Below are 23,730 nucleotides of genomic sequence, written 5' to 3'. Positions count from 1 at the left end.
AGGTTGTACCCGAGTGGTATGAAGCTCCTCAAGGCGCTGACAGGTAGCGACAACATCGGCTACGGTTTGGGGATTTCGCACCACAAGCGCATTAAAAGCGGCAGTCGCAATTCCTTTTGGCAAGTGGCACACACGGTCGTTTTCCGCCATATAGTTGTCGATGCTGTGGCAAAGGACGAGAACATCTTCGATGTAAGAAGTTTAAGACTCGCCGGGGCGTTGAACACGTGCACCAAGCCTCTTTTTGGCGACATCCGAGCGCACTGACGGGTTGGGAAAAATCAGGCGGAGCTGACGTGTAAAGGCGGGCCATGTCGGAAAATCTGTGGCGTGGTTGAGAAACCACGTTTTTGCGACGCTGCTCAAGTAGAATGCAACGTGGGTGAGTTTCGCAGGCTCATCCCAGTTGTTGATAACACTCACGCCGTCATACTCCTCGAGCCAGTCTTCAACGTCTTCACCCGGAAGCCCTGCGAACAGCGGAGGATCTTTTTGAGGGCTGGTGACCAGGTGAGAAGGGTTTCTTGGCGGTGGGAGTGGTGGCGAAGCTGGCACGCTGGGCTGGTCTGCTTGCGACATTACCGGACCCAGGTCGTTAAAGCGGCGGCCTGAACGGAGTGGCAGGGATGTGTTATAGAAGACCGCTAGAGTGTCCGAGAACGCGAGAGGACCCAGGAACCAGGCAGCACTCTCCACCACTTGTTAGATGGCGTCGAGTACCCTCAAGACTTTCCTTTTATTGACTCAAGTATGTGCTGCACAACCTAAACTTGACTGGTGATGATAAGTATGTACAGATAAATAGAATAAATAATGCTAACAATATATATATTGTAATGAAATAATGAATCTGAATAACGGACGCTCTGCTGGCACTGAAGAAGACGACGATGATCGGTGGCTGCAGTAGTAGCTCGCGCACGCCGTTCGCCATTAGCCAGACCTGCCTGTTAAAGCTCATTTTGCCAAGCTGCGTCTGAACCTTTCTCGACGTACAACACCTCTATTTTAAGTGGTGGAGGAGCCGGGGTTCCCATCAACCTGGAACTTCGCAATCGGACGCTACCCTCACCGTTCACCATGACTACCCCTGGCCCTTCTCAAGCTGCCTTACCAACGACAGTCTACTGTACTGGTGTGCCTCGGCAACGCGACCCACCAATTTTTCGCGGCATCGACGAACAAGACGTCGAGGACTTGCTCGTCGAATATGAAATCGTAAGCGCTTCCAACAAGTGGAACGCCTGCGACCAGCTCACAAACGTGCGCTTTTACCTCGATGATGTGGCCAGCCTCTGGTTCAAGAACCACGAAGGCGAAATCACCAACTGGTCCGCCTTCAAGAACACCATCGCCGCGGTCTTCGGTCGTCCCGCCGGGCGCCGGCTTCGCGCGGAACAGCGTCTCCGTAGTCGAATCCAGCGCAGGGACGAGACCTTTACAACTTACATTGAAGATGTCTTGTCTCTTTGCAAGCGCGTCGATTAATCTCTAACCGAACGCGACAAAATCAAGCAAATCATCAAAGGAGTTGACGACGATACCTTCCAGATGCTCGTCGCTCGGAATCCACAGACCATCATCGATGTTGTCCAGCTCTGTCAGGAGTACGACGAGTTGCGTAAGCAGCGTGTCTCGACGCGCAGGGCCGCTGAAGATACGGCTGAAGTTTCCGCCCTCGTGCACGATGTCGCTGCTGATCACACCGTCTTACTGCCCCACATCAAACAGTTCATTCGTGAAGAAGTTGCGCGTCAGCTTTCTCTTGTGGCCGAAGCATCCGCGCCAGTGACATCGTTAGACCCACGTCTAGGCCAGGTAATTGAGACACAGGTCACGCAGGCACTTCCTCCATCGCCATCTGTCCCTACGCCGCTGACCTACGCTGCCGTCGTTGCTAGACCCCCAGCCCCACCTGTCTCTGGCGCATACAGGGGCACCGGGTCCTCCTACCCTACGACGCTGCCTACATACACGGCACCCCACCCCGTTTCGCCCCCTGCACCTTCTGTCGTTAACCCATGGCGCACCTTGGATAATCGGCCCATATGTTTCGCATGCGGTTTCGTGGGACATATAGCACGCTACTGTCGCCGTCGTAACTTCCAGCCTCCAGACCACGGGAACTCTGCAAATTACCAGGCTGCCCACAATCCCCGGCGACCATCTTCTCCTATCATTGACTCATTGTCCCCCCGACGCCCTGTCGATTCTCGCCGGTTATTACCGCCCCGTCGCCGATCTGTCTCCCCGATGCTTTGGCGCACGAGCCCCGCTTAAGAGGAAAACTGACAGCCGCAGTTCCGGAGGCAAGAACTGCGTCGTCGTCGAACTTTCTAAGACCTCCTCTTTGTCCGACCAACGAAATTGATGTGCTAGTAGAAGGTGCTGCTGTATGTGCACTTGTCGACACAGGCGCCGTCGTTTCTGTAATTAGTGAAAAACTGTGTCGCGATTTGAGAAAAGTTACAACGCCGCTTACGAATCTTGCTCTGCGTACAGCCACCTCCCATTTCATCGCGCCGACAGCTCAGTGCACAGCACGCGTTTTTATTCAAGATGTTTGGTACGCCGTCAACTTTGTTGTTCTCCCACGTTCATCTTACGACGTCATACTAGGATGGGATTTCCTTTCTACCCATCAGGCCCTCGTCGACTGCGCTCGTGCTGAACTCACGTTGACGAATCCGTGCCTTGATATCGACCACCACAGTCCCTCCAAAGTGTTTGCCGCAGCTGACGTCCGCATCGCGCCGTTGTCCGCCGTCCTATTTCCTGTGTTTTCCCCTGCTGCCACTAACTCGACGCTCCTGTTCCAGCCAACTATAGCTAGTGTGCAACACCGAACCATCGTCCTCCCGTTTGCCGTCATCAACTTTTACAATGGTTCGGCGGTACTTTGTGCGTGCAACGTTTCTGCATGTCCGTACATCCTGCTACGCGGCGAGTGTCTGGGAAGCCTCGAGACCTTAAATTGTATTTTCGAAGACCCGATCTATCCAGACAAGCCATTTTTACCGACTTGTGCCTTTACACCCGCAACAGACGCTAATGAACCTATAGATGTATTCCGCAAGTCCATTGATTGTAACCTCACCCCTGGGCAGCAGGAACAGCTGATCAAGCTCCTACAGCGTTTTCGAGCCTCGTTTGACGACAATCAGCCTTGCTTTGGTCGAGCGTCATCTGTTGTTCACCGTATAGATACCGGTCAAGAGACGCCAATACGGCAGCGTCCATATCGTGTGTCGACTACCGAACGCCGTGCCATCAATGAACAGGTTGACGACATGCTGACACGTGGCATAATCGAACCGTCAAGCAGTCCATGGGCCTCTCCAGTTGTGTTGGTGAAGAAGAAGGACGGATCCATCAGGTTTTGCGTGGACTACCGGCGTCTCAACCGAATCACACGCAAGAATGTCTATCCGCTGCCACGCATTGACGATGCCTTGGACTGCCTACAGGGAGCCCAATTTTTCTCTTCTTTAGATCTGCGCTCTGGATACTGGCAGGTACCCATGGCAGAGGCCGATCGTGAAAAAACTGCTTTCATCACGCCCGACGGGCTTTACGAATTCACAGTCATGCCCTTCGGCCTCTGCAACGCATCAGCTACTTTCGAGCGGATGATGGACTCTATCCTTCGAGGCCTCAAATGGAACGTTTGCCTTTGTTATTTAGATGACATTGTCGTCTTTTCAACCGATTTCGCAACCCACTTAACCCGCCTCGAGAAAGTCCTCGTGTGTATTTCTGCCGCGGGGCTGCAACTGAATCTGAAGAAGTGTCATTTCGCTGCTCGAAAGCTTACAATCCTTGGCCACGTGGTTTCAAAAGACGGCATTCTTCCTGACCCTGCCAAACTTACAGCCGTTTCAGCGTTTCCCAAACCGACCACCATGAAAGAGCTCCGAAGCTTCATAGGCCTTTGCTCTTACTTCCGGCGCTTCGTCCGCAATTTCGCGACGATCATCGCTCCTTTGACCAAGCTCCTCGCCGGCTCTAGAGACCTTTCCGCCTGGTCTGCCACCTGTGACGATTCTTTCAATGAACTGCGCCGCCTCCTCACGTCGCCGCCTATTCTGCGACACTACGACCCATCGGCACCCACGGAGATCCACACCGACGCTAGTGGTGTCGGGCTCGGCGCCATTCTTGCACAGAAGAAAGACGGCTTCCAAGAGTACGTGGTTGCCTACGCAAGCCGAACTCTTAGCAAAGCCGAAACCAACTATTCAGTCACTGAAAAGGAATGTCTCGCCATTATTTGGGCGATAAAGAAATTTCGACCTTACGTGTACGGGCGCCCTTTTGACGTCGTGACTGACCACCACGCCCTCTGCTGGTTGTCGTCACTGAAGGATCCAAGCGGTCGCCTCGCCCGATGGGCATTACGCCTCCAAGAATATAATATTCGCGTGGTCTATTGCTCCGGCCGGAAACATTCGGACGCAGACGCCCTATTCCGTTCGCCGCTACCCCCTGACCCGGACTGCTGCGAAAGTTCAACCTGTGATGCCACTGCCGTCACCATCGCCGAGATGCCATCTGAGCAACGCAATGACCCTTGGGTTGCTTCGATTCTAGACATCCTGGCTGGGCACACGGCTTCCCCCCTTTCTCGCACATTGCGTCGGCAAGTCGAGCACTTCGCCACTCGCGACGACGTGCTGTACCGACGCAACTACGCACCCGGTGGACGTCAGTGGCTACTCGTGATTCCACGTCATCTGCGATCCGAAATTTGTTCCATGTTTCATGACGACCCCCAATGTGGCCACGCAGGTTTCTTGAAGACTTATTCTCGCATACGTCTCCGATATTACTGGCGTGGCATGTACCGTTTTATACGACAATACGTTCGGGCCTGCTCGACGTGCCAGAGACGAAAAACTCTCCCTTGTCAAGTCAGCGGTACCTTGCTACCCTTACCATGCCCATCCCGACCATTCGACCGCGTCGGCATCGATATCTACGGTCCCCTTCCCAACACCGCTGACGGTAACCGCTGGATCATAGTTGCCGTCGACCATCTCACGCGGTATGCCGGAACTTCATCCCTTCCCTCGTCTACAGCAAAGGACGTTGCGACTTTCGTTCTTCACAACATCGTATTACGGCATGGAGCACCTCGGGAGTTACTGAGTGATCGTGGTCGTGTATTCTTGTCAGACGTCATCACAGCATTGCTGCGTGAGTGCCACGTCGTTCACCGCACTACAAGCGCCTATCATCCCCAGACCAATGGAATGACAGAGCGCTTCAACCGCACCCTTGGTGACATGCTGTCTATGTATATCTCGTCAGACCACTCCAATTGGGACCGAGTGCTCCCGTTTATCACGTTCGCTTATAATACCGCCATTCAAAGCACTACTGGGTTCTCTCCTTTTTTCCTCTTTTACGGACGCGAACCTTCTTGCACTATGGACACCATCCTTTCGTAGAAACCTGACTCCTCAGAGTCCACGACATTGTCTCAAGCCGCTACATACGCTGAAGAATGTCGCCAACTGGCAAGATCATTCACAACTCAAGACCAAGGACACCAAAAACACCACCATGACGCATCAAATAACACTACTTCCTACGATCCAGGTTCATTCGTCTGGCTGCATGTCCCTTCGGCTACACCTGGCCTTTCTACCAAGTTGGTCCCCAAGTATCACGGCCCATATCGTGTGCTACAAAAAACGTCACCGGTGAATTACCTCATCGAGCCACTGGAACCATCTTCTGACCAACGTCGGCGTGGCCAGGAAATTGTCCACGTCTCGAGACTTAAGCCCTGCTACGACCCTCCCGTGTTTAATTGTCCATAGGTCGCCAGGATGGCTCCTTATTTCGCGGGGAGTAATTGTAATGAATCTGAATAACGGACGCTCTGCTGGTAATGAAGAAGACGAGGATGATCGGTGGCTGCAGGAGTAGCTCGCGCACGCGGTTTGCCATTAGCCAGACCTGCCTGTTAAAGCTCATTTTGCCAAGCTGCGTCTGAACCTTTCTCGACGTACAACACCTCTATTTTAATATATATATATATATATATATATATATATATATATATATATATATATATATATATATATATATATATATATATATATATATTGTAATGTACAAAAGCCACTCGTTCAAACACAGCCCAACACAACACTGTCTTCGTTATTCTCTTTCCCTGGTCTACCGCTCACACGCCGGTCAACCCGTTGCTCTAATCCACTACATTCGCCACCCCCTCTCCCCAGGAGTCTAAGTCAGAAGATGCAGAGCCGTAAATACAGAAATCACGTGGCACATAAATTTTAAACTGGCTTGCATGAGTGGGAAAAACGCGGTTTCTGCTTTCGGTGCCCAGTTCAAGAATAACTTGTTGCTGATACAACGTAACAGGGCATAGGACATTAACCATGAAAAATAGGCCGGCATACCAGGAAAAAAACTTCTGGCAACGCTGTGGAACACGCTGGGTGCGTCGAACCTGCACTAGATATTCCTGTTTTGAAAGGGGTGAGGTTCTCGTTGTAAAGCAAGCGAATTTTGCCTGATGATGCACTATGACCAGATACGCTCTAAAGCGAGCCCTCCGAAGAAGCTCTGAGGTACTGGTGTCATCTAGACGGATTTGTTTTGTTGTGTTCAAACCAAGGAAGCTCTCTTGCGGAAGCCTTGGCGTCTTTCCATAGACAAGCTTGAACGGCGATTCCCGTGTGATATACTGCTGTGATGTATTGAGGGCGAAGACAGCTGCGGCAACGTATTCGTCCCAGTTGTTATGACTGGTACTCACGTATAACGACAGTATGTCCTTATGGTACGGTATGTACGTTCTACCAGGCAGACCATTTGTTTGTGAGTGCTGAGGAGTGGCAGCGGTATGCCGAATGCTATGGTCGTTCAGTAGGTTTCTGAATGCGTGAACGTGAAGGCCGTACCACGGTCAGTGATGAGCAAGCGTGGCGTACCGTGTCGAGACATGACGCACTCGTTGGTGAACGTGAGGACGTGCAGAGTCGGAAGAGTCAGGGACGGCCCTGACTTCGGTCCACTTCATGAGATAGTCCGTGGCAACGATAAGAAACTTGATGCCGCGCGACGTACGTAGAAACAGTCCCATATGATCAAGTCCCAGAATCTCAAAAGGTGTTTCCGGAAGAAGGATTGGTTACATGGGGACCGGTTGCGGATTTGTGGAGGCCTTCCATGCTTGACAGACTGTGCACGACAAAACCTAGCGGGAAATGACACTGTGCATACGCCGCCACCAAAACCTCTCTGATGCGTGCCAGCGTCCTGTGCAGCCCGAGGGGACCGGCAGTCGGAGCGTCGTGGCACATGAATAGCAGTGATTGCCACATGGCTACCGGCACAATAGGCACGCACGACCCATCCCGATAACTGCGGTGATAAAGAATTCCCTCTCAGATGACATACGACGCAGAAAGAATTTCGCGATGATGCTTGGGAGTGCGTACTTCCCCGGATAGTCGTCAGGTTATACCAATGATTTCTGCGTCTTTTAGCTGTGAGGTTCATAAATCAAGCACTGCAGAGTCTGAGAGATGTCACTGGAAGCTGTCGGGGGGGGTGAGAAAGGTAGTCAGCACCTTGACGACAAGCGCCGCTGCGATGGACAATAGAAAAGTTGTAATCTTGCAGTTTGAGAGCCCACCTGGCTAACATAGCAATGAGGTCCTTTTTCGTTTGAAGCCAGCGAAGGGCGACGTTATCGGTAACGAACGTGAAGCTTTTACCGTAAACATACGGATGATGTTTTTCGACCGCCCAAACTATCGCCTCAAGATCAGAGGCCTGGTATTGGCCCTCTGGTTCACTGAACCGGCGGCTAGCATAACTGACCAGTCCCTCCTGCCCGCGCTCGTCAACTTGCAAGAGAGCTGCTCTGAGGCCGAAACCACTGGCTTCAGTGTGTATAATCGTTGGGGCATCCTCGTCATAGTGCGACGGCATCGGTGGTGCTTGAAGGGCAGCTTTGTGGTTGCGGAAGGCAGCGTCTTGGTCGGGTCCCATTTCCAGCGAACTTCTTTCTTCAGTACCACATTGAGAGGTACCGCACAAGAAGCGAAGTCAGGGACAAAGCGTCTGGAATATGAAGCGAAGCCCAAGAAACTTCAAGCTGCTTAGCCATGGTGGGAGGCGGAATACACGCATTTGCTTGGAGCTTTGTGGGATCAGGGCTAATGCCTTTGGCGCTGACTACGTGCCCCAAATAACTAAATTCCGAAAAGCCGAAAAAGCACTTGGAAGGTTTATTGCAAAGGTGAGCATCTTGGAGAGCACGCAAGACCATTTCCAAATGTCTGAGGTGTTCGGAAAACGTGAGAGAATAGGCGAATATGTCGTCTAAATAGACCAAAGCCATCGACCAACTTGAGATGCCCAAAAACCCAGTCCATTAATCACTGAAATGTAGCAGTGCTATCGCAGTTAAAGTGGCGGTTAAACTGGATCATGCCATCCGGAGTTATAAAGGCGGTCTTCTCAGCGTCATTCGAGTCTAGTTACACCTGGAAATAGCCAGAAAGCAGATCTAGCGTAGTGAAAAAAAACGGACACCATGCAGGCAGGCGGTCTAGGGCACCGTCAAGACGAGAAAACGGATACACGTCAGGCTTGGTGACACTGTTTCGCCATCGATAGTACACACAGAAAGAGATTGTGCCGTCTTTTTTTCTCTCAAGAACTACGGGGGACGACCACGGACTTGACGGGCGTGATATGATATCATGCTTAAGCATGTCATCCACTTGCTTCACAATTTCGCCGCGTTCAGAGGCAGAGACTTGACGCGGGTGATGCCAAACAGGAACTTCAGAGTCTGTGTCGATTTTGTGCTGCATTAAAGGGGTGTGGCTGAACTCACTGGGTGACATCGCCATGCGGTCACGGAATTTCCGTAGAAGTGCTTGAATCTCCGCTTTCTGTGACGGAGTCAAGTTGGTGCCGAAGTTGAATTCATTCCAGCCTAAGGGTGATGCAGTTGGTGGCGAAGGTGCTACGGGCTGTACTACTGCTAGGACAGACGGTGCTTCAAGGTAGGTACAGGTACTGAGAACGGTGCCTGATGGCACGCACAGGATACTGTCGGACAGGTTGAAGACAAGCACTGCCAAGGTTTTGGCGCAACAGCGATTGAGGGCCCGTGGCATTGAGAATTCGTCTACAGGCCGGGAACAAATGGTACTTTCCACAAGAATCTCCTTGTCAACAAAGGACTTGTCGTGGCTGTAAACAGGAACCCACGCAGCAGACGACAAGGGGATGGTAACTGAGGTTGCCGTAATCACAGGATTGAAAAGCAGGGATGGTTTTCCAATTTCAGGTTGTTCACTTCTGTTCGTACCCATGGCTGTATTCGTGCCCGTTGTTAGAATGACGACTTTCGAAGAAAATTTAATAATCAGACGTTTCATCATGCGGTAGTTGTCAGCGAGCACAGAGCGCGCTTTGTCAACAGTTCTGTAAATGGCATGACTCAACGGGAAATACGACTGCCTAGAACAAGCTTTATTGGCTAGACTGCCAAGAACAAGCTTAAATTCACATGTAAACCCCAAAAAGTGGCTGGACGGAAGGCCGCTGTGGTAGCTCAGTGGTTAGAGCATCGAACGCGTTGTTCAAAGGTCGTAGGTTCGATTCCTGCTCACGGCTGGTTATTTTTTCATCCACATTTCTTTCTTCTTATTTACATTCCATTGGTTCTAATAACTTCCCCTGTACATTCCTTGGCATTACTGTCTATTAGATCTCATTAGTATTGTGTTAAAACACGGAAAAACGAGCCTTAGGTATACACTTCTTTCCCTTACTTCATTAAACGAGGGTCTCGTACTGGCAGACTTGGTGTCATTAGGTTGTATACGAGGGACTAATAATCAGCTGCCCGCTCATAATAAGTTCACGTGCTACGTGACGCCAAACATGCACATAAAATAGTGTTTTCACACTCGTCACTTGGCTTATAAATGGCGCTGACTGTCACTCCTACATCTAAATTCACATGTAAACCCCAAAAAGTGAATGGAGGGAAGGCCGCTGAGGTAGCTCAGTGGTTAGAGCATCGAACGCGTTATTCGAAGGTCGTAGGTTCGATTCCTGCTCACGGCTGGTTATTTTTTCATCCACTTTTCTTTCTTCTTATTTACATTCCATTGGTTCTAATAACTTACCCCGCTTTACTGTTAGATCTCATATATATATATATATATATATATATATATATATATATATATATATATATATATATATATATATATATATATATATATATATATATATATATATATATATATATAGCCTGTTATTATCTGAAAAACATTGTTCAAAAGAGTTGAGCTACAACTGTCTAAAAGTGTCTTACCGAAAGATGTATGAAACTGCAGCTTGCGATCATGCTTTGCGATGTGTGCTGGGAGGTTTTGGTTTGATAATCGATCATTACGTTCCTATTTTCCCTGGGTATTTTATAATGTCACAATGGCACGCCTTCTGGTTCGTCTTATATAATTAGCGCCTCATACCAGAGGGATCTGAAAGGCTACATGAACGCGAACACGTGTGCGTGCACGTTTTTATTGTGTTGAATAAACCCGTAGTTGTGAAACTATGTTGCATGTGTGTTTGCCGTGCGTGTTGTATTTTGTGCTATACAAGCCAATTTGAGCTGACAAAAACCACTTGAATTTTGGAATGATATTTTTAGGTAGGTTCGAGTCACAGAAATTATACCAATTTGGGTCGCATTAGCTTTTGTTGTCAAGTTTTCGTCTAATGTTCTCACAAAAGATAAGATGGTATCATCTACACGAATTGTAAATTTGGCGTTGTTGTGATCATTGCCTCAATCGCACATTTGCCAATTATAACGAGAAGAGTTCCAAGAACACTTCCTCGGGGCTTGCCACATTTATACGTTTTTCGGACGAATCATTCCATCTGCAAATTAGAATCTTAACTGAACGTTTTAAACAGGATGACTACGGAGAACGTTTTACATCCCACTTGCCAAAAAAAACCTTAAATTATCGCTTTGTAAACGAATCAAGCAGCTGACCTAGCTAAGTGTTTCGGGAAAATGTATAAAATAAACCGTGTGCTAATTTTTAACTGTAAGTGTCCACTGGTACAGCAAGAGCTGGTTAATTCGACACACATTAGTTCGGAAAACGTGTTCGCTGGCCCGGCAGCGTATGTAGTGTTTAATGGCACCAGAACTCTCATTTATGTGGTGAAATTTGTACGCAACCCGGTTATTTCAGGTGTTCCTCGGAGCGCGCTGAGCGTCAAGCATGCAAATATGCGACGCAAACATAGGAAAACAAGTTTCGCGGACAGCCGAACTCAGCACTGCTCCCAGAAAGCGTGGTCACCACCCACAATCGCATTGTTGGAGCGTCACGAGGTATTGAATCAGATGACACTTTGGATTAAAACACAGGGGTCTTGAGCCACGTTCACATCGTGAATGTAGTCTCAAACTATGAATATTGTGGCTTTGCAGTGTTCTTATGCTGCAGCGGCAGCAACAAAAAAAGAACAACTTTGCAGGTACACTGGTACCAAGCCTGAGGAAAGCGTGGACCTGGGCAGCCTTGGTAGTTTGCTTCCTTTTTTTTTGTTTTTGCTTTTTCAGTTGTTTTTCCTTATTATTTTATTCATCTCTGTTTCTCTTTCTTGATCTCTATTTTTCTTTCTACTTTTTCTATTTTTCTCTCTGGTTCGCGCTTGCTTAACTGCTGACACGGCATTGCATTCTCGGATGAGGGATAAGGTAGCACGTGAAATTGCAGAAGTGTATCCTATTCACGAAGCAAAAATTCTTACGTCGCGAAACCCTCGGCCACATTACTTGCCACAAATCTGGACTTTTCGGAAGCGCCCTTGACCTCGTTTTTGTTTATTTAGAGCTTTTTAAGGAGTGTTCACTTAAACAAACATAACTTTGTTTTTTCAGAAAATTTTGAGTTCATAGTTGGCGCCTTGTCCGCATTACAATCTCTTTTGTTATTATTTTTGCGCACCATCTCACTATGAAGATTCTTTCCTAAATTAAATAGCCAGCACTGCAACCACCATTCTCGTTCCTCCGAGCTTTACGTCTGCACTGTGTCCGTTACAAACAGTTCAAAGACCTGACAGCTTGGGTTCGATTCCAGCTGGGACCATTACATTTATTCTCTGCATTCTTTGGGTCAACACAGCCGATCACTCTCTCTTCTTTTTAGTGCTCTCGCATTTGCATTATCAATGTCTATTCCCACCTTTCCTCAGTAGGTATAAACTGTCAAATCACTGCGGCACATACCCGGTACGTGTCTGGCGAAAAGGGTATGGCAACGTACTCGACGGGATTGCCCCACTATCTATGTCATCACCAGCGACTTCTATTCGTCACACCATCTTACCACCCATACAATTTTGGTTTACCACAAGTTAATGGGAGTCATCACGAGAGCACCCGGACGAAGCCGGCTGGATAGATGGATACATCGCTATGTAGAAGGCACACAGAAGTGCCTGCAGTACGCAAAGAAATGCTAGGCATTCAAAAGTGTTTGTATGCCCAAGGGACGTGAAGCTCTTCATAGTTATCGTAGTATTCACTCGAAACGCACTGCCATTCCGCTAATCCTGTAGCACTGGCAGGTAGATAATGCAGAATACATCCAGATCTCAAATGTCGACGTCTGCTTGACGTCGCAAGGCTTAGAAGTTGAAGATTGACACATACTACGACCTTTTTGGGAAATTCGTGACTCGTTGATCCCACTACACTTAGTCGCACCTGGGTGGCATAAAAACAGACTGGTTACAACCTTTGCATGGTGCCGGTCAGAGGAGACACCGCGGGTGAGCGGAGAGCTGTCCCTTCCAATTCGGGATGTTATCAGTCACCAAGTGTTAAATGTGTGACTAGTTGGTGGCTCCACCAAGCGTGTAATATTAAATAAAAGACAATATGGCAGAGGCGAGCCCTAGGCAGTCAGTTCACCAGTGCAGTCGACACCATGGTCATTTCCAGAAAGGCCATGGTCGCGCCTACATGTCGATTTTCGAGGCCCATTCAAGAGACATTACCTTCTAGTCATTGTGGACGCCTACTCGAAGTGGGTTGAGGTAATTACTGTGACATCACCATCTTCTGACGCCACAATAAGCAATCTACGAACAGTTTTTGCTGCTCATGGCATTCCTGACATATAGTGACGGATAATGGCTAAGTGTTCACTGGTGCTAAATTTCAGCAGTTTTTGGAAAGAAACCAAATAGAAGCATCAGAGTGCCTCCCTACTATCCTGCATCAAATGGTGCAGCTAAACGCATTGTTCAGCTGGTAAAAAACAAGCTAAAAGTCGACAGCTGGCGATTTCCAGACCTAGATTAACCGAATGCTGTTCCAGTACAGGACAACATCACACAGACTCACTGGACGGACCCCCGACAGAGCTACTTATGGACAGGACCCTTCGAACACCACTCAAGGCTTTGTGTCCTGACGTCCGGAGTCCTGTAATGTTGAAGCAGAAACTACATCAGGATAAAGGTGCACGTCAAGCTCCGTTGTCCGAACCAGGATTACACGTTCTCATTAAGAACTTCAGACCAGGCCCCTCATGGCTACCGGCTACTGTTATTAATCCCACAAGCTCATTGTCCATGCAACTGGAACTTGCTGATGGGTCTAGCAGCAATCGTCATGGTGATCACATCAGACCAGATGACCATATTCAGCCTCCTTATTCTGGTACACCTGGAAGAATGCACACGGGGCAGCCATTACCTGATGCAGAAACTCCAGTGAATGCTGAAGTGATGCCAGTGTCCGTGGCACCACAACCTGCACCATTGATGCCTCAAAGCACTGCTATCTCACCGGCACTCCGCAGATCTCAACGAGTGAAAAACATCGGCCCCGCTAGCACAGAGGTCGTCCGAAACGTCCGCTGCTGCGGTAGGCGGACTCTCAACCACGGGGTTCTGGCCTGTGACACTGTCCTCCTCAGTCCCAGTAATAAATCCTGCGTGGCCAGCAGAAGCAATTGTGGATCGTTTCCCCAGTCACTGACTTCCAGGCATCGGACAACATGCTAATGGCTGTCAGAACATCCACGACGTCGTATTTGTAACCGTCGACGCATAACAGCATGCGATTCAGGAGGCACGATCGGTAGAGAACTTTCATGTTTTTTATCACACCCTGGTCCATAGGCTGCAACACGCTTGTCGTGTTAGGCGGCAAAAACTCCACTTTCATAGCTTTCAAGTCGTCTATTTGCCCATGGGCATCGCAGTTGTCGACGAACATCAGCACCTTGCGATTTTGCTGTTCGTACCAGCTGTCGAGCTTGCGAAGGTACTGTTCGAAAAGGTTTTGCGTAATGTACGCCTTCGAATTTGCTTCATACCGCACAGGGAGTGATTTGAAGCCTTTAAAACATCTCGGATTTTTTTATTTCCCTGTCACGAGGAGCGGAAGTTTCTCCGTCCTCGTCATGTTGCCTCCTACAACTGTCAGTCGCCCCTTCCTGTGCTTCCCCCAATGACAGGGTTCACCAGACAAAGCTAGCGTCTTGTCGGGCAGCATCTTATAAAAAAGTCCCCTCTCGTCACAATTAAGGACGTTTTCTGGTGGATACTGGTGCAGCAGTGCGCACAACTTGTCAGCGCGGTAGTTGGTCACGAGCGTTTGGTCGACGGAACCACTTTCACCGCACATTCGCTTGAAAGCCAGGTCTTAACTTTTCTTAATGTTGCGCAACCAGCCATCACTGAACTTGCAGGCGGTAATACCTATGCGCAGAGCGAGCGTCTCTGCTTTCTGTCTCAGCAGATTGCCAGACACGGGTACTTTCCTAGCCACGGTGGCACTCAACCACATGTTCAGTGCCTCTTCAAGCTGCGGGTGGCTGCTGTCCCGGAAATTTTTCTACGTACCCGCACGCGCTTTCTCAGCTGCCTCCAGTATCTTAGCCTTCTGCTTGAGGTAGTCCGAGACGGTTTACTAGGAAATAGAAAATACCCGAACAACGTCAGACTGAGGTGGGCTGCCTTCTACCTGGCGAATTATCTCCGCTTTCTTCGCCATCGTGAGCGTCTTGTAGCTCCAACGTTGGCCGCGTTTCTTCACTACCGACGGCGCAGCAACGGGTGGCATCGGAGCCTTTTCAGCACGCCACGGAACACGCAAAAGAGCGAGAACACAGAGAACAAAACGAACAATACCTAGCCGCAGAAGCAACTGACTGACATGCTGACACACGCCAAACGCCACAGCGAACAGACTCCGTAGGTGGCTTGGCTCAACACCACCTAGACTATTCACAAGGCCCGTTCATACACCTCTTTCCAGACAGCATACGTCACGCTAGTTGTCCGATGTTATGACCGGCACAGGAAGGAGGTGGCTTGCAAGGGACGCTCATCGGCGTAACGGTCAAACGCTGTCCGCGTCTTGCAGGAACGCGGGAGGCGTCTGTGTGCGCCGCAGGAAATGCACATCAGCGTCACTGGGACACACAGTCGGCGTCTAGCGCGTGCACGTACGGCTATAAAAGGAGCGTGTCGGGAGTGCGCTATGCTCTCTCTCTGGACTTCACTGGCCCGCTCGTCTCGAGTGCGCTCTAGGCCCTTGTGATGGAAAGGCGCATCTGTACGCTCTCGTTGCAATGTACTTCTCTTGCAAATATGTAAATTAAACGCATCTTCTACATGTTCGTGAGACGCGTCGCAAGAGTCGTCCTTCGCCGGATCCTGGGTGGCAGCCTCAACCCCTCCCCGGACATATCACCGACTGTCCAGTGGCCATGGACGCGTCGCTCAAGTGGTGGTGTTGGTCACCCCGCGCACTTTTTTAACCCCGAACGGCGGACAAGCCACGACAGGTTTGCCTTTCATCGCTACCTGCTTCGCTGGTTAGACTGCGTTAGGCTTGGTGCTGCATCGCACTGCTCTGAGTCTTCGTCCGTTCCCACGTGTCCTAATTTATTGGTGTTGTATTTGTGAGTATGTGATTACACATCGATCAGTGCGACATGGGACGTTGTTGTGTTCCCGGGTGCCGCGGCAATTATGACAGTGGTCCCAAAGTGCGTGTTTTCGCATTCCCCAAGGATGAAGCTCGGAAGAAGTCTTGGATAAAAGCCATTCCGCGAAAGGATTTCACACCAAGCATACACTCCAAGGTGAGAAACTGCTGAAGTTTGTTGTCTTACCGGCTCTATCGCATTACTGGCTTTCTGGCTCTGTTACTGTTGAACGGAGCGAGTATCGTGAGTAGTGATGGTAGTTTTGTCGCGCTTCAGGTAGGGCAGTGCGGTAAAATAGAACAGAAATACTCAGGCTCGTGTCAAAGTTCCCATTAGCCCGTTTCGTATGAAAGTAATGAAGTCACTGTTATGCTTGGCGCAGGTCTGTGAACTCCACTTCCTCGAGGCTGACTTCATCACAAAGCTGTCACATTTCGACGCAGCGTCGGGACGGACATTGACAGTCGACAGCGAGAGGGTGCGACTAGCAGATGCTATACCATCGGTGTTTCCGAACTGTCCGTCCTACCTGAGCACGAATCGCAATCGTCGAGAATCTCCTGTCTCGAAACGAGCTCGAATGGAAGACGAGGCCGTGAGCAAAGGGATTAAGGACTCTATATGCGCAAAAAAAAAAAAAGCGAAGAGGAGAGAAATGCTGTGTCCTCTTTCAAACACATAAGAGGCACACTTTCTGCTGTATGCAGTAATGATTTCTGGACCATCAAGGCCTACGATCATTGTGTGATGTTTCTCCGCATCGAAGATAATCCTTCACCGCATGTGAGGTTTTCTGTCACTGTGCTTGCTGATCTCTCACTTGCAGTCTCAGCAGGTATGATCAAGCTGGTTTCATTACCTTGCGGAGGCGCAGTTCCAGACGCAGTGCGCGACATCCGGACGTTGTCCTCACTGCTCCAGCAGCTGGAAAACCACATGACTTAGACGCCTGAAGTTGCAAGTCCGTCGAAAACAGCGTCAGTATTGCAGCATATCGGCTCCTCATTGAATGAACTGTCCCAAGACAGTGACACGACCGAAGAACACAGTGCTTTGTTTCGTTTGCTGAATGAGCAAATAGCTCTCGCACTCGCTGCCCCAATTCGTCGCTACAGTGCTGAAACATTAGTGTTTTCTAGCATCCTGCACTCCATATCTCCGCACGCCTACCGTAATTACTCGAATCTAACGCGCATCTTTTTTCCGGTTAAGCGAGTTCATAAATCGCATGCGCGTTAGAATCGAGTTCGAACAAAAAAATTACGGTCAATCTATTGCCATCGGCAAATCCAAAATGGCCGCCCCCTACGTGCGTCGGAATGGCGCGTCGGCCATTTCTGCCTATGTGTTTCTTACGTGCGGCACTTCGTACGTGTGCTGAGGAGTCAGTCATCTAGTAGCATAGAGAAAGAAGAAGACAAGAGCGGACACTTTGCGAAACCTGGCCTCAGGAAGTGCGTCACGACTACGTAACGAACTAGTGCTCCCACCACACGTCAGAGGGCGCAAGCGCAAAAAAAAACACAGTTATAATCAATGCAACAGAATTGTTTTCACAAATTAATAATTACACGCCCAAATTTGGTATGTTCTTTATACATAAAAACGATTTATTCAACACACCTTACGCGATTATTTTTCTTCAGCCGTACTGTCATAAACACCATCTATCCAGCGACAAGCCCATGCATGACTGACAGCGAGACGCTTTCGTCGCTTTCGTCAACGTCGGCTGCGTCGGCGTTTTCAAGCGTGAGATAACAGGTGAGGCACGTTTTCAAGCGAAGCTTGTTGAATGACATGTTGTTGGTCTTGTTGGGTCATTTTTTCAGAAAACGGTTACGCCTGCGCGAAAAAGACACCATGCAACAAACATAGAAAGATGCACACACACACGTTGCGCTTCGTGTGTGCGAGTTTGTTTCTTACGTGGCGTGTCATTCACGCAGTTGTAACCTTTTTCTGAAGCTTGTAAGGACTGGGAGGTTCGCTAAAAAGAAAGTTTGTGGCTCTATGCGGCGGTTAGACGGGAACATTGTGCAACGTATGCAGTATAGAAAAGGCGGCACGGCGTCAAGCCGAGGCGACGCGTGCTGCGTCTGCCACGGACGCGAGCGTCTGTGCGCTGAGCATAGCTGGGCAGCTAGGTCGTAGGCTCGGTGCAAAATATTGAGAAGCGTTTGTTGGGCCTCGCATGCTTCACGACGCATTTCCCGAAGGCTCGGAACACGAATAATTCTTGGTGTGCCGGAGGCAAATCTGGACTAGCCAAGTGGCCATCATCTTCGTTTCTTCGCTAGCCTTGTGCCACTAGTGCAAGCTGCCCACAAATTTTTTTGACGTTTCCAATATAATTTTACCGCACAAATTTCAACTACGATTTTTCTTCCCAATGTACTGCTGATACTGCGTACGCACGAAGGTGTTCTAATGTTCCCAGGCCGCGATACCATTGCATTACAAGGGATAGCGGCCTGGAAACTTCTGAAGATCTTTGTTCGTGGTCTTGACGTATATCTTTGTAAGTCAGAGTTTTATGGGTCAGAGATGTATCACTGGTTTTGTATTGTGCATCGATTAGCTAATCATTCAAAGGGGTTTGCTGGTACACTTATGACGTGCACATATCTTTTTTGTAATTTGACAGCGAAGCATCCACTTACTAACATTTTCAGACCGCGCTGACGCCATGCCGTCCGGCGGTCCAAGCTACGGCAGCTACTGCTGTGTATCGTGGTGCTTCAACAATGGCAGAACCCACAAGAAGCCTGGGACGAGTTTCTTCCGCGTACCACGGGACGGCAGGTGTGTTAAAGCTTTTGTATGGTTTGCATGTCTGTAGGCTTACTGTTCGTACTTGCTAAGTGAGTGGGCACGGGAAAGTCACCTGCGACACCATGGCTCAATTCCGCTTCGTGCGACTTTTTTACTTCGTGCAGGCTCTGGTCCGTTTCGCCACTTGTCCGAGCTGCCACGTGTTACGCACCGTCTATCTGATGCCTACGGATCAACAGTCAAATCAGCCGGTGCACAGCGACAGCGGTGAAACGCCATACCATCTGATGACTTTCAACGATTATCCGCAAGACGCATCACTCCACTTGACCCGGACAGCCGCATCGACAAAGCAACCAGTTTCAGCGCAAGCTATAACCAGGCTCGATGCTTCGCATCGCTTCAGTGGGCACGGGAAAGTCACCTGCGACACCATGGCTCAATTCCGCTTCGTGCGACTTTTTTACTTCGTGCAGGCTCTGGTCCGTTTCGCCACTTGTCCGAGCTGCCACGTGTTACGCACCGTCTATCTGATGCCTACGGATCAACAGTCAAATCAGCCGGTGCACAGCGACAGCGGTGAAACGCCATACCATCTGATGACTTTCAACGATTATCCGCAAGACGCATCACTCCACTTGACCCGGACAGCCGCATCGACAAAGCAACCAGTTTCAGCGCAAGCTATAACCAGGCTCGATGCTTCGCATCGCTTCAGTGGGCACGGGAAAGTCACCTGCGACACCATGGCTCAATTCCGCTTCGTGCGACTTTTTTACTTCGTGCAGGTTAGTAACAAATGTTCCCTGTTTGCTAAGCGCACTAGCAACAGATGTACTTTGCTTTTCCCGTGCCCCCACGCACTGTGTACCGCATATGATGAATATGTTCATGTACTTTCTAAGCTGTTGTGTTGCGGAGATATTGAAAGCAACCCCGGTCCCGATGAATGGCAAAAAGAAGTGCTAACGATGTTAAAAGAACTAAAGGCTGAGACGGGTAGGCTAGCCCAGGGCCAAGTGGATATCTCGGCTAATGTCGCGACGGCGCAGAAGTCTTTCGAAGAAGGGTTTGTCGCAATGAATACGCGGATATTGAAAATCGAGGCCCAATGTGACAAAATTGATGACGTAAAAGAGCGGCTCATTCTAGCAGAAGAGGCCGTGAAAACCTTCGAACAAATAAGCACTGTCATGAGTTCACGCCTTGACGTCATTGAAGACAGGGCGCGTCGTGATAACCTAATCTTTCATGGTATCCCGGACGCTAAGGAATCGTGGATACAAACTGAGGAAAAAATTGTAAGCCTTCTGATGCAACACGTCGACCCGAACATAACTGATGATGTAATTGAGCGTGCGCATAGGTTAGGTGGCAGCTACCAAGAAAACAGGTGTAGACCTGTCATTGTCAAGTTTAGTCGTTTTAAGCTTCGGCAACAAGTTCTTTTTAAGCGAGCAACGTTTAAAGGTATTAATGTTTCCGTCACAGAAGACTTTTCAATAGCCACACGAGTTGCACGGAAAAAACTATTTGAGTTTGCAAACTCATTGCCACAGTCACCAGCTTTCTCAGTTCGCCATGACAAGTTGTATGTAGGTAACACTTGCTACATTTATGACCGTGCTACTGATAGTATACTAAAGAAGGCAACTAGTAAGATTACAACTCCCGTTCCAAACGACAGTGTCACCCAAGATAAGCCTTCGGGTAGTCGCAATGGACCCGCCTTTAGTACTCGTAACCGCAAAATGAATGCGAATTCTACTCACTTCAGTCGTCCTCACAAGTAACAATTAGCCGGAGGTAGGAATGATGACGTGACTGCTCTTTTCAATGTCCCTGTTCTTTTTTCCAACATAAGGAGCATTATGAAACACAGGATTCAGCTTAATTCTATTATTTCCTCAATGGAGGCAAAATTAGTAATATTAACCGAGACATGGCTCAACTCAACGGTGGAAAATACAGAAATTTTCCAGACTGACGTCACATATGATGTGTATCGGTGCGATAGAGAAGATAGACAGGGTGGTGGTGTATTGATAGCCGTATCGCATACAATTTCCTCTTTTCAAGTAGAAGTTGTGTCCTCTCTGGAAACAGTCTGGGTTGGTATTTCAAGTAAGCACACAAAGATTATATTAGGCGTATGCTATCGTCCCCCAAACTATACATCGTCATTCGTCGATCAATTGCATGACGTTCTCAGCTATGTCGTCACTCGGTATCCTTCGTCACCAATTTTTCTTTTTGGTGACATGAATTTTCCTAACATTACCTGGCACGCTGGTGTTCCTCTACTCGACCCCTTTTCAACACAATCCCAACAGTTCCTAGATTTTTGTAATTGTTTCAACTTTACCCAGGTTGTAACGAAACCAACAAGGGTAACTAATGAATCGTCTAATACATTAGACCTAGTTTTGTCAACTCATCCAGACTTCATATCCCCAATTATCTATCTTCCTGGTCTGAGCGACCATTTGGTGTTACATTTCGACATCACCATGTGTTTTTCACGTGGAACTGAAAAAGACAAGTACATCCGGGACTACCGCAATGCAGATTTTGACGCCATTAACCAAGATATGTGCGCGTACTTAGACACATTTTGTTGCAATTTTGAAGAGAGAAGTGTACAAGAGAACTGGGACCTTTTCAAAAACTTAGTTACTAATGTCACCAATGCGCACATTCCCCTTCGACGCATACGGAACAACACAAAAAGACCGTGGTATAACACGCATCTAAAACGTTTGTCTAATAGAAAAAAGCGCTATTTCCGCACAGCCAAGTTGCAAAATACTAGTGACTGCTGGGTAGCGTATCAAAATGCTGAGGCAGAATACGTGGAAGCTGTGCGTGCTGCTAAGAATCGTTTCCAAACGCATACGTTGCCTGAATTGTTATCAAGGAACCCCCGGCAATTTTGGAACGTTATCAATTCTAGCCAAAATGCGGATTTATCAATTAACGATGACTCTGGTGAGCCGCTACCACCATCTGAATGTGCCGCGTTATTTAACAATATTTTTTCAGCCAATTTCTCGGGAAATACTGCTGCGCCTGTTGACGCAGTTGTGTGCCGTGACTACCGCTCAATGTTTCCTATCATTTTTGATTCTGCAGGAATTTTGAAGTTAATTGACACCTTAAAAACATCCTCATCATGTGGGACTGACGGTATCAACTCAAAATTTCTCAAACAAACAAGCGCATATTCGTCTCTCTTCTTGTGTAAGATTTTCCAGCAGTCACTTGACCAAGCAACTTTGCCGCTGGACTGGAAGGTCGGTAAGGTTGTGCCGATACACAAGTCTGGTGATAAACACTCCGCTCTTAACTATCGGCCCATTTCACTAACAAGCATTCCGTGTAAACTAATGGAACATGTACTGCATTCACATATTGCGAAACTTTTAGAATCGAATTCATTTTTTACATCGGCCCAACACGGTTTTAGGCGTACGTTTTCCTGTGAAACCCAGTTGCTTCTTTTCACTCATCACCTGCATACCATTCTTGATAAACAATCTCAAATTGACTGCATTTTCCTGGATTTTGCAAAAGCATTTGAAAAAGTCAATCACGCTTTACTAATGCATAAGCTCTCCTCTCTCAACCTTGACTCGAATGTACTGGCATGGCTCAACTACTTTCTAACAAACCGTCTTCAGTACGTCACTGTTAACGGTCATGACTCGCCGGAAATAAGTGTAACATCGGGTGTCCCGCAAGGCTCAGTTCTGGGACCTCTGCTGTTTTTAATATATATTAATGATCTCCCTGACTGCGTTTCTTCATCCGTTCATTTATATGCCGATGACTGTGTGCTTTACAGGGAAATACGTACCGATGATGATAGGAACATCTTGCAGACAGACTTAAATAACATTAGGAATTGGTGCGATAAATGGCTTATGAAATTAAATCCCAAAAAATGCAAGCTAATGACAGTCTCCCGCCAGCCTAATAACTCCTCAACATACAAACTGGGTGATGTTTATCTTGACCAAGTGTCGTCATACCGGTACTTAGGCGTCACCATTTCTTTCAATCTAACATGGAATGCCCATATTAACGTCATCACGAACAATGCTAACCGTACATTGGGATACATACGTCGAAATTTCAGCAACGCCCCACTTTCCTTGAAGATGCTTCTTTATAAAACCCTCGTGCGCTCGAAATTGGAGTACGCTGCTGCAATCTGGAACCCTCACCACGAAAACTTGATTAGGCACCTTGAGCTAATTCAAAATAACGCTGCACGTTTTATTCTATCGGATTATCACCGTACATCAAGCGTAACAGCAATGAAGCACCACTTGTCACTGCCACCTCTATCACTGCGTCGCAAGTACTTCCGCCTTTGCCTTTTCCATAAGACCTACCATCATCCATCACTGCGTAATGAGCTCATTACGCCTCCCACATATCACTCCTCTCGGATCGACCATGAACACAAGGTTAAAGGTACTTTCTGCTACACAAACACATTTTCTTGCTCCTTCATACCGGTCACATCAAACGATTGGAATCGGCTACCAGGTGACATCGTTTCCATCTCTGATCACTCCCTCTTTCGTCATTCTTTATCAGCTCACCTATTTCGCGATAGCTCTCCTTAGTCATCCGATCTATTCCCCTCCTTACGAAGTTCTGTCTCCACGTGTCAAGATGCCAGCGTTTTCCAGTGGATTCTTGATTTTTTGTGTGTGCGTGTCATTTCCCTTACTTTTACACTTTTTTGCTAGTACTGTATAATTTTACTACATTCACTATTTGCTCATTGTGATTTCCTTATTTTTACGTTTCACTTTTGTTATGCCTCATTGAGTAGAGGTTTTTTTTTTTTTTTTTTTTTTTAGTTTTGTTCATGTATAAAATAGCACGTATATTT

General features: G+C 48.2%; 1 protein-coding gene and 1 long non-coding RNA gene across 2 annotated transcripts in view; one reads left to right on the top strand and one right to left on the bottom strand.

The window, feature by feature from the left end:
- Nup154 (nuclear pore complex protein Nup154) overlaps positions 1-23,730 on the bottom strand; it is a 362,979-nt gene that overhangs the window by 48,976 nt on the left and 290,273 nt on the right. The gene's annotated exons all lie outside the window — the stretch shown is intronic.
- On the top strand, positions 17,480-23,647 carry LOC142767706 (uncharacterized). The gene is made up of 3 exons (XR_012885123.1): positions 17,480-17,813; positions 18,725-18,854; positions 18,989-23,647. It is a non-coding gene; the product is annotated as an uncharacterized LOC142767706 (long non-coding RNA).

This window comes from Rhipicephalus microplus, chromosome 7 (assembly GCF_043290135.1).
Source record: "Rhipicephalus microplus isolate Deutch F79 chromosome 7, USDA_Rmic, whole genome shotgun sequence".
NCBI lineage: Eukaryota > Metazoa > Arthropoda > Arachnida > Ixodida > Ixodidae > Rhipicephalus > Rhipicephalus microplus.
The sequence above is the reverse complement of the archived record's forward strand: the minus strand, read 5'-3'. Positions and strand labels throughout refer to the sequence as shown.